The sequence below is a fragment of the Triticum aestivum genome, chromosome 2B (genome assembly GCF_018294505.1).
Source record: "Triticum aestivum cultivar Chinese Spring chromosome 2B, IWGSC CS RefSeq v2.1, whole genome shotgun sequence".
Taxonomy (NCBI): domain Eukaryota; kingdom Viridiplantae; phylum Streptophyta; class Magnoliopsida; order Poales; family Poaceae; genus Triticum; species Triticum aestivum.
The window spans coordinates 743,740,525-743,749,644 of record NC_057798.1 but is presented as its reverse complement, the minus strand read 5'-3'; the positions used below and the strand labels follow the sequence as shown (position 1 = coordinate 743,749,644).

General features: G+C 43.9%; 1 long non-coding RNA gene across 1 annotated transcript; it reads right to left on the bottom strand.

Annotated features, from left to right (window-relative positions):
• Positions 1-5,753: 5,753 nt before the first annotated feature.
• LOC123042407 (uncharacterized) lies at positions 5,754-8,120 on the bottom strand. The gene is made up of 3 exons (XR_006418778.1): positions 7,875-8,120; positions 7,564-7,788; positions 5,754-6,180 (listed from the first exon to the last, which is right to left on the bottom strand). It is a non-coding gene; the product is annotated as an uncharacterized lncRNA (long non-coding RNA).
• Positions 8,121-9,120: the final 1,000 nt, after the last annotated feature.

The following is a 9,120-nucleotide window of genomic DNA, read 5'->3' as shown; positions in this document are numbered from 1 at the left end:
TGCTATTGCTTTGCCTGATGGGCCTTCTGGGCCTACTGCGGGCCTGAATCCTGGCCCATAGTAGGGTTTCTAGTCGTATTCAGGCCGTGGGGGCCCAGTAGGAGGCATTTTTTTGTTTTTTTGTTTTCTTTACTTATTGTTGCTATATTTATTTTTTTCCAGTTTTTTTCTTTTGTTTTCTGCATTATTTATTTTCTTTTGTTTTTTGCTTTATTTTTTAATTGTTTTTGCTTTTAGTTTTAGGAAAATTATAAACTTTCTGTTAGTGCCATTAGTTTTCAAATTTGAAAACACTTTTTTTGTTTTTTTGTTTTCTTTCTTGCTTTATTTATTTTATTTTGTTTCTACTTACAACAAAATACTTATTGTTGTTTTTTCTTTTGTTTTCTGCATTATTTATTTTCTTTGTTTTTTGCTTTATTTTTTAATTGTTTTTGCTTTTAGTTTTAGGAAAATTATAAACTTTCTGTTAGTGCCATTAGTTTTCAAATTTGAAAACACTTTTTTTGTTTTTTTGTTTTCTTTCTTGCTTTATTTATTTTATTTTGTTTCTACTTACAACAAAATACTTATTGTTGTTTTTTTCTTTTGTTTTCTGCATTATTTATTTTCTTTTGTTTTTTGCTTTATTTTTTAATTGTTTTTGCTTTTAGTTTTAGGAAAATTATAAACTTTCTGTTAGTGCCATTAGTTTTCAAATTTGAAAACACTTTTTTGTTTTTTGTTTTCTTTCTTGCTTTATTTATTTTATTTTGTTTCTACTTACAACAAAATACTTATTGTTGCTATTTTTAATTATTACGAGGGCCGAACCATAAGACATTAAAGCATTTCAAATGAACTCTGAAAAAGTTGAAAGTTGGCATGGTATCATAAATTGACCCACATAGCATGTGCATGTACAAAACGGACAATGGTATCATACTCGTCAGTTACAAAGTTGGCATGGTATCATCATAATAGTTGCGGGAGAAAGTCTTCACTTTTTCTTCGCTTGTGTCATTTGCTTATTGCGCCGTAACCATGGATAATCTTCATCGTTTATCAGGATGCTGGGGTCAGCCTTGACTTTGAAGGGAGGAATTTCATGAAACTTTTCATAATCTTCAGACATGTCTGTCTTGTCCTCCACTCCCACGATGTCCCTTTTTCCTGAAAGAACTATGTGGCGCTTTGGCTCATCGTATGATGTATTCGCTTCCTTATCTTTTCTCTTTCTCGGTCTGGTAGACATGTCCTTCACATAGATAACCTGTGCCACATCATTGGCTAGGACGAACGGTTCGTCAGTGTACCCAAGATTTTTCAGATCCACTGTTGTCATTCCGTACTGTGGGTCTACCTGTACCCCGCCTCCTGACAGATTGACCCATTTGCACTTAAACAAAGGGACCTTAAAATCTACTCCGTAGTCAAGTTCCCATATGTCCACTATGTAACCATAATATGTGTCCTTTCCCCTCTCGGTTGTTGCATCAAAGCGGACACCGCTGTTTTGGTTGGTGCTCTTTTGATCTTGGTCAATCGTGTAAAATGTATTCCCATTTATCTCGTATCCTTTCCAAATCAATACAGTCAAAGATGGTCCCCTGGACAACAAGTACAGCTCATCACAAACAGTGTTGTCACCTCTGATACGTGCTTCCAACCAACTGCTGAAAGTCCTGATGTGTTCACATGTAATCCAGTCGTCGCACTGCTCCGGGTGTTTGGAGCGCAGACTGTTCTTGTGTTCATCGACATACGGGGTCACCAAGGTAGAGTTCTGTAGAACTGTGTAGTGTGCTTGAGACCAAGAATATCCGTCCCTGCATATTATTGAGTCCCTTCCAAGCGTGCCTTTTCCAGTCAGTCTCCCCTCATACCGCGATTTAGGGAGACCTATCTTCTTAAGGCCAGGAATGAAGTCAACACAAAACCCGATGACATCCTCTGTTTGATGGCCCATGGAGATGCTTCCTTCTGGCCTAGCGCGGTTACGGACATATTTCTTTAGGACTCCCATGAACCTCTCAAAGGGGTACATATTGTGTAGAAATACGGGGCCCAGAATGACAATCTCGTCAACTAGATGAACTAGGACGTGCGTCATGATATTGAAGAAGGATGGTGGGAACACCAGCTCGAAACTGACAAGACATTGCACCACATCACTCCTTAGCCTTGGTATGATTTCTGGATCGATCACCTTCTGAGAGATTGCATTGAGGAATGCACATAGCTTCACAATGGCTAATCGGACGTTTTCCGGTAGAAGCCCCCTCAATGCAACCGGAAGCAGTTGCGTCATAATCACGTGGCAGTCATGAGACTTTAGGTTCTGAAACTTTTTCTCTGCCATATTTATTATTCCTTTTATATTAGACGAGAAGCCAGTCGGGACCTTCATACTAAGCAGGCATTCAAAGAAGATTTCCTTCTCTTCTTTGGTAAGAGCATAGCTGGCAGGACCTTCATACTGCTTTGGAGGCATGCCGTCTTTTTCGTGCAAACGTTGTAGGTCCTCCCGTGCCTCAGCTGTATCTTTTGTCTTCCCATACACGCCCAAGAAGCCTAGCAGATTCACGCAAAGGTTCTTCGTCACGTGCATCACGTCGATCGAAGAGCGGACCTCTAGGTCTTTCCAGTAGGGTAGGTCCCAAAATATAGATTTCTTCTTCCACATGGGTGCGTGTCCCCCAGCGTCACTCGGAACAGCTAGTGCGCCGGGACCCTTTCCAAAGATTACGTGTAAATCATTGACCATAGCAAGTACGTGATCACCGGTACGCATGGCGGGCTTCTTCCGGTGATCTGCCTCGCCTTTGAAATGCTTGCCTTTCTTTCGACATTGATGGTTGGTCGGAAGAAATCGACGATGGCCCAGGTACACATTCTTCCTGCAGCTTGCCAGGTATATACTATCGGTGTCAAGTAAACAGTGCGTGCATGCGTGGTATCCCTTGTTTGTCTGTCCTGAAAGGTTACTGAGAGCGGGCCAATCGTTGATGGTCACGAACAGCAACGCCTTTAGGTTAAATTCCTCCTGTTTGTGCTCATCCCACGTACGTACACCGTTTCCATTCCACAGCTGTAAAAGTTCTTCAACTAATGGCCTTAGGTACACATCAATGTCGTTGCCGGGTTGCTTAGGGCCTTGGATGAGAACTGGCATCATAATGAACTTCCGCTTCATGCACATCCAAGGAGGAAGGTTATACATACATAGAGTCACGGGCCAGGTGCTGTGATTGCTGCTCTGCTCCCCGAAAGGATTAATGCCATCCGCGCTTAAAGCAAACCATACGTTCCTTGGCTCACTTGCAAACTCATCCCAGTACTTTCTCTCGATTTTTCTCCACTGCGACCCGTCAGCGGGTGCTCTCAACTTCCCGTCTTTCTTACGGTCCTCACTGTGCCATCGCATCAACTTGGCATGCTCTCTGTTTCTGAACAGACGTTTCAACCGTGGTATTATAGGAGCATACCACATCACCTTCGCAGGAACCCTCTTCCTGGGGGGCTCGCCGTCAACATCACCAGGGTCATCTCGTCTGATCTTATACCGTAATGCACCGCATACCGGGCATGCGTTCAGATCCTTGTACGCACCGCGGAAGAGGATGCAGTCATTAGGGCATGCATGTATCTTCTGCACCTCCAATCCTAGAGGGCATACGACCTTCTTTGCTGCGTATGTACTGTCGGGCAATTCGTTATCCTTTGGAAGCTTCTTCTTCAATATTTTCAGTAGCTTCTCAAATCCTTTGTCAGGCACAGCATTCTCTGCCTTCCACTGCAGCAATTCCAGTACGGTACCGAGCTTTGTGTTGCCATCTTCGCAATTGGGGTACAACCCTTTTTTGTGGTCCTCTAACATGCGATCGAACTTCAGCTTCTCCTTTTGACTTTCGCATTGCGTCCTTGCATCGACAATGACCCGGCGGAGATCATCATCATCGGGCACATCGTCTGGTTCCTCTTGATCTTCAGCAGCTTCGCCCGTTGCAGCATCATCGTGCACATCGTCTGGTTCCTCTTGATCTTCAGTAGCATCACCGTATTCAGGGGGCACATAGTTGTCATCGTACTCTTCTTCTTCGCCGTCTTCCATCATAACCCCTATTTCTCCGTGCCTCGTCCAAACATTATAGTGTGGCATGAAACCCTTGTAAAGCAGGTGGGTGTGGAGGATTTTCCGGTCAGAGTAAGACTTCGTATTCCCACATATAGGGCATGGACAACACATAAAACCATTCTGCTTGTTTGCCTCAGCCACTTCGAGAAAATCATGCACGCCCTTAATGTACTCGGAGGTGTGTCTTGAACCGTACATCCATTGCCGGTTCATCTGCGTGCATTATATATAATTAAGTGTGTCAAAAATCATTACAGAACATCATGAATAGATAATTAAGTGACCAAATTAATAGAAGTTCATCATCACATTAAAACCAAAGTACATACATAGTTCTCATCTAACAACATAAAGCTCTGCAGAGCATCTAAATTAATTAAACCATACACTGAAACTATGTAAAACATTTCAATGCGAAAACAAATGCGATCATAATCGCAACCAATGTAACAACTGATCCAACGGCATAATGATACCAAGCCTCGGTATGAATGGCATATTTTCTAATCTTTCTAATCTTCAAGCGCATTGCATCCATCTTGATCTTGTGATCATCGACGACATCCGCAACATGCAACTCCAATATCATCTTCTCCTCCTCAATTTTTCTAATTTTTTCCTTCAACAAATTGTTTTCTTCTTCAACTAAATTTAACCTCTCGACAATAGGGTCGGTTGGAATTTCCGGTTCAACAACCTCCTAGATAAATAAAATCTATGTCACGTTGGTCGGCATAATTGTCATAAACAATAAATGAACCAATAGTTATGAAAAGATAATATATACCACATCTGAATCATAGACAGGACGAGGGCCGACGGGGGCGGATACCAAAACCATCGCACTATATAAGATGCAATAATAAAAGTAAGAAAATTATACAAGTATCTATATAAACATACAAGTAAGAGTTTTTTTCCTTTCAGAAAGAAGATAAGAACAAGAGGCTCACCACGGTGGTGCCGGCGACGAGATCGGCGCGGGCGATCGACGGCGGTGAAGACGGGGACGGGACGTGACGGACCGCTAAACCTAGACAAATATTGAGAAAAATGGAGCTTGAAGGTGGAGCTTGGAGAGGAGAAAGCTTAAATAGTGTGGCTCGGGCATTCCATCGAACACCTCGTGTGCATAGGAGGTGAGCTAGAGCACCACAAAGCTCTCTCCTCGCCGGCGACGGAAACCAGAGCAGTGAGAGTGCTCTGCTCGCGGGGTATATATAGGCAATTAATTGGTCCCGGTTCGTGGCTTGAACCGGGACTAAAGGGAAGCCTTTGGTCCCGGTTCATTCCCCCAACCGGGACCAATGGTGGTGGGCCAGGAGCAAGGCACATTGGTCCCGGTTCGTCCCACCAACCGGGACCAAAAGGTCCAGACAAACCGGGACCAATGGCCCACGTGGCCCGGCCGGCCCCCGGGGCTCACGAACCGGGTCCAATGCCCCTATTGGTCCCGGTTCTGCATTGAACCGGGACTAATGTGCTGACCCGGCCTGGACCATTGCCCTCTTTTCTACTAGTGGCCTGATGATACATTTTCTGGAAGGCGCCTGTTGTTCAGAGGTGGGACAGTCTCACCATGAGTTCGTTGCCAATGAATACACCAAAGGTACCATGCACTGACGGCCAGCAGTTCTGGAAGAGTAACATTAGGTGCATCACATCAAAGATGATGGTATCAACATGCAATTTCCATAATTCCACTGCAGGCGTACACTCAAAAAGCAAGTGTTTAACATCCTCAGCGCCCAAGTTACAGATTGGGCAGTGACCTTCAGTACCAATGTGTCTATTTGCAAGGATAGATTTCAGCGGCATGATCCCATGCAAAGCATCCAGCAAAAAAATCTTGACCTTGGACGGGAGTCGCAACTACCAAAGAATTCGCCAAACTGGTGACCTGAGATCAAAGAAGATGAAAGATGGTTACCATATTGGTGTCTCCATTCAACATGATGTTTTCTCCACAGTTTCAGCATGCTTCTCTGCGTATCCCCTGAATGTGCACACTCTGCCAATGCATGCATGGTGGCCGTTCTGTAGGCGGCCGTGCAACACGAGCCCTGCAAGATGTAAACAGTTTCATGCATAATCGGTTGACTAATACCAAGGGTAAACTCCCCTCATGCTGTAATTTTAAGGTTCTATAGCTCTCTAGCAAACACCATGTACTGACAAACAATAGAAGTTTTCAAGTTAAGTGTATGCATACTCATTAAAATATTCATTTACGAGTTCGTCATGATATTCAATTATGTTCATGCTCAACAGGTCAGTGCAGAAGTAATTAACACAAACCATTGACAAACAGATTCTGAGCGAAAACACACACGATGGTAGTGTTTGAAGAGTTAGCAGTGCCAACTGGATTTTTATTCTTTTGAGAATAGATGAGATGCTGACTGTATTAATCATCACCAATCGTGTGTGTTTTATCATCACCAGCTCCGCCAACTGCATTACAATCATATAGGAGCTGTTTGGGAAACCACCAGCTCCGCCAAATCCAAGGATCCGCAGAGTACATGTTTCCCCGCTCCATGATTTTGAACTGCTACTCTGGCTGCTCCGGGAGCGGAGTCACGGAACGGGAGGGACAACGAACAGGCCCATAGTGTCTGGCCTGCTCTACTGTGCAACAAAAAGACAAGTCTAGAATCAAGAAACCGAAACAAATTGGTTTGAACTTGCAGACGCAACACCATCCATCATCTAGAATCAAGAAACTGAAAAAAAATGGTTTGAACTTGCAGACGCAACACCATCCATCGTCTAGAATCAAGAAACTGAAACAAAATGGTTTGAACTTGCAGACGCAATACCATCCATCGTCTAGAATCAAGAAACTGAAACAAATTGGTTTGAACTTGCAGACGCAACACCATCCATCCCTGCATCTGCATGCCCACGCTCCGGCACATCTAGTCAGATCTCTTTTGCTTCTGGCCGAGATCAACCTGCTCGTGATCCAATACCAGAGACCATTTGATCTGGCAACCACGGCAGCTCACTGTTGGAACGTATCTCCATGGAGCACACCAGAGCAGCAAGGATATCTGAAGCCCATGTCACTGGATGTAGGTTCTTCATTGAAAGGATGTCACAGGGATGCAATTTCCTTCGCCATCGCTCTGTCCCGTCTTCCACCACGAGCGCTTGGTGACTGTTCTCACCGGCGTCGATAGCTGACGCACGTGATGGTCAAATTGACAGCATGTATCAGCCTGACATTCTAATCCGGAGCAACTCTTTGTAACAGTGTCGTGCCTAATCGAGTAGTTGCACGAAACCAATGGCTAAATACTCCCTCCGTCCCAAAATTCTTGTCTTAAATTTGTCTACATACGGATCTATCTATTCATATTTTAGTGTTAGGTACGTCCGTATCTAGTAAATCTAAAACAAGAATATTGGGACGAAGGGAGTATACAGCAGGGACAGTTTACCTCTTTCTTCCTCGCCGGTGCTTGCCGGTCGTCCTTGCCTGTTCACTGTTCTAAGTCCGGCACCAACAAGCTAATGCTCGAGCAAACGCCGTTCAGTTCTACTTGGAGCGCCGGCGGCCGGTCGCCCACATCATCAATGCTAGACTCGCCTGCTATATCCAGCAGATCTGGAGCGGGCTGCGCCGGTGGCACGTAGTCACCGCCGTCAACGCCAGCACAGGGAATCTGTCCAACGGGGTAACACGCTCCCTGAGATTCATGCTACGAAAGATCCACCATGAATGGAATTCAGGCGAGGGCAACAAGCATACCTATCAACCGGATCTGATAAGAACTCGAACCCATCCCCGGTCGCCTCCGCCGTCGCAATGAGTACAACCCTCTCCGGCCACGAATCGAGGGGAAAATAGCGTCTCTGAGAATTACTTTTTCTTTTTACCCCAAGCGCCGTTCGTCAAAGCCAGTACTTGGAGCTCCGGCGATCCTGTACAGACGGACCAATATCACGACCGGCGTCACGCCAGTGCCGTTCTCCGTCGACACGTCGTACGGGCCCATCCCCGTATGTGCTCTCTTCTTTTCGCGTATACGCGGCAGTATTTCCATCCTCCATAAATGCAGACCAAACGTGCCGATGTACCATTGGACCATACAGCTGGAGCGCGCGAGCTCGTGAGCCACATCGACACTCTCTCGCTATTTTCTTTGCGCCAGTTCACTCTAAAAAAATCGATTAAGAAGTGGAACTACTCCTGCTACAAAAAAAAAACGGACTGTCGGTTGTCGACATATTTAGAAAAATATTCTCGAAAAAATCACGGGTTTTCAAAATGGTTATTAGTTTAAACAAATTCACAAATTTTTAGAAACGCCCATGGATTTTGGAAAATATTCACTAAGCTTTTTAAAAAATATTCATGAGTTCTAAAGAATGTGAAATTTTCAAAAAGTTAAATAAAATTTGAAAAATATTCACATTTTTTAAACATTTTTTTACAAAAATTTATATATTAAAATGGAACAAAAAGACAAAATAAGAAATCGGTAGAAACGTACGAAAATAGATATAGAAAATAACTAGCATTAAAATGGGTACAACCAAGCGCTTGTGCATTCTTCAAGAGTTCCTGGTTGAGCCAGCCCATAATGATCGCTCGTGTGCAATTCATACCGTTTGGGCACTATTCTTTACTGCAGGCGAAGAATAGGAAATTCCTTGCCCACAATGTAGGTTATCAGAAAACTGTGAAGAATAAAAACACTAGAGGTATACGTGCGCTTTGCCGCGCCGTTTATTTCTACTACCGTTTTCCTGCTTGGTTGCTAATTTACAGACAAATTCTTTGCTTTTCTATTTTTGTCGAGTGTTGTTGTTACTTTTTTACGTGAATCTTGTGCTTTTTATAAGCCTTGCTATGATAGTGTAGCCGGTGCCAAATCCGCAGCGCCTTTCAACTAATTACGTTCACAAGGTGGAGACCCTCCTGATTAACTGGAAGGAAATATTAAAGTTCCATATACAAAGTCAAAAAGCTAATGAACATTAGTCTCTTGCCA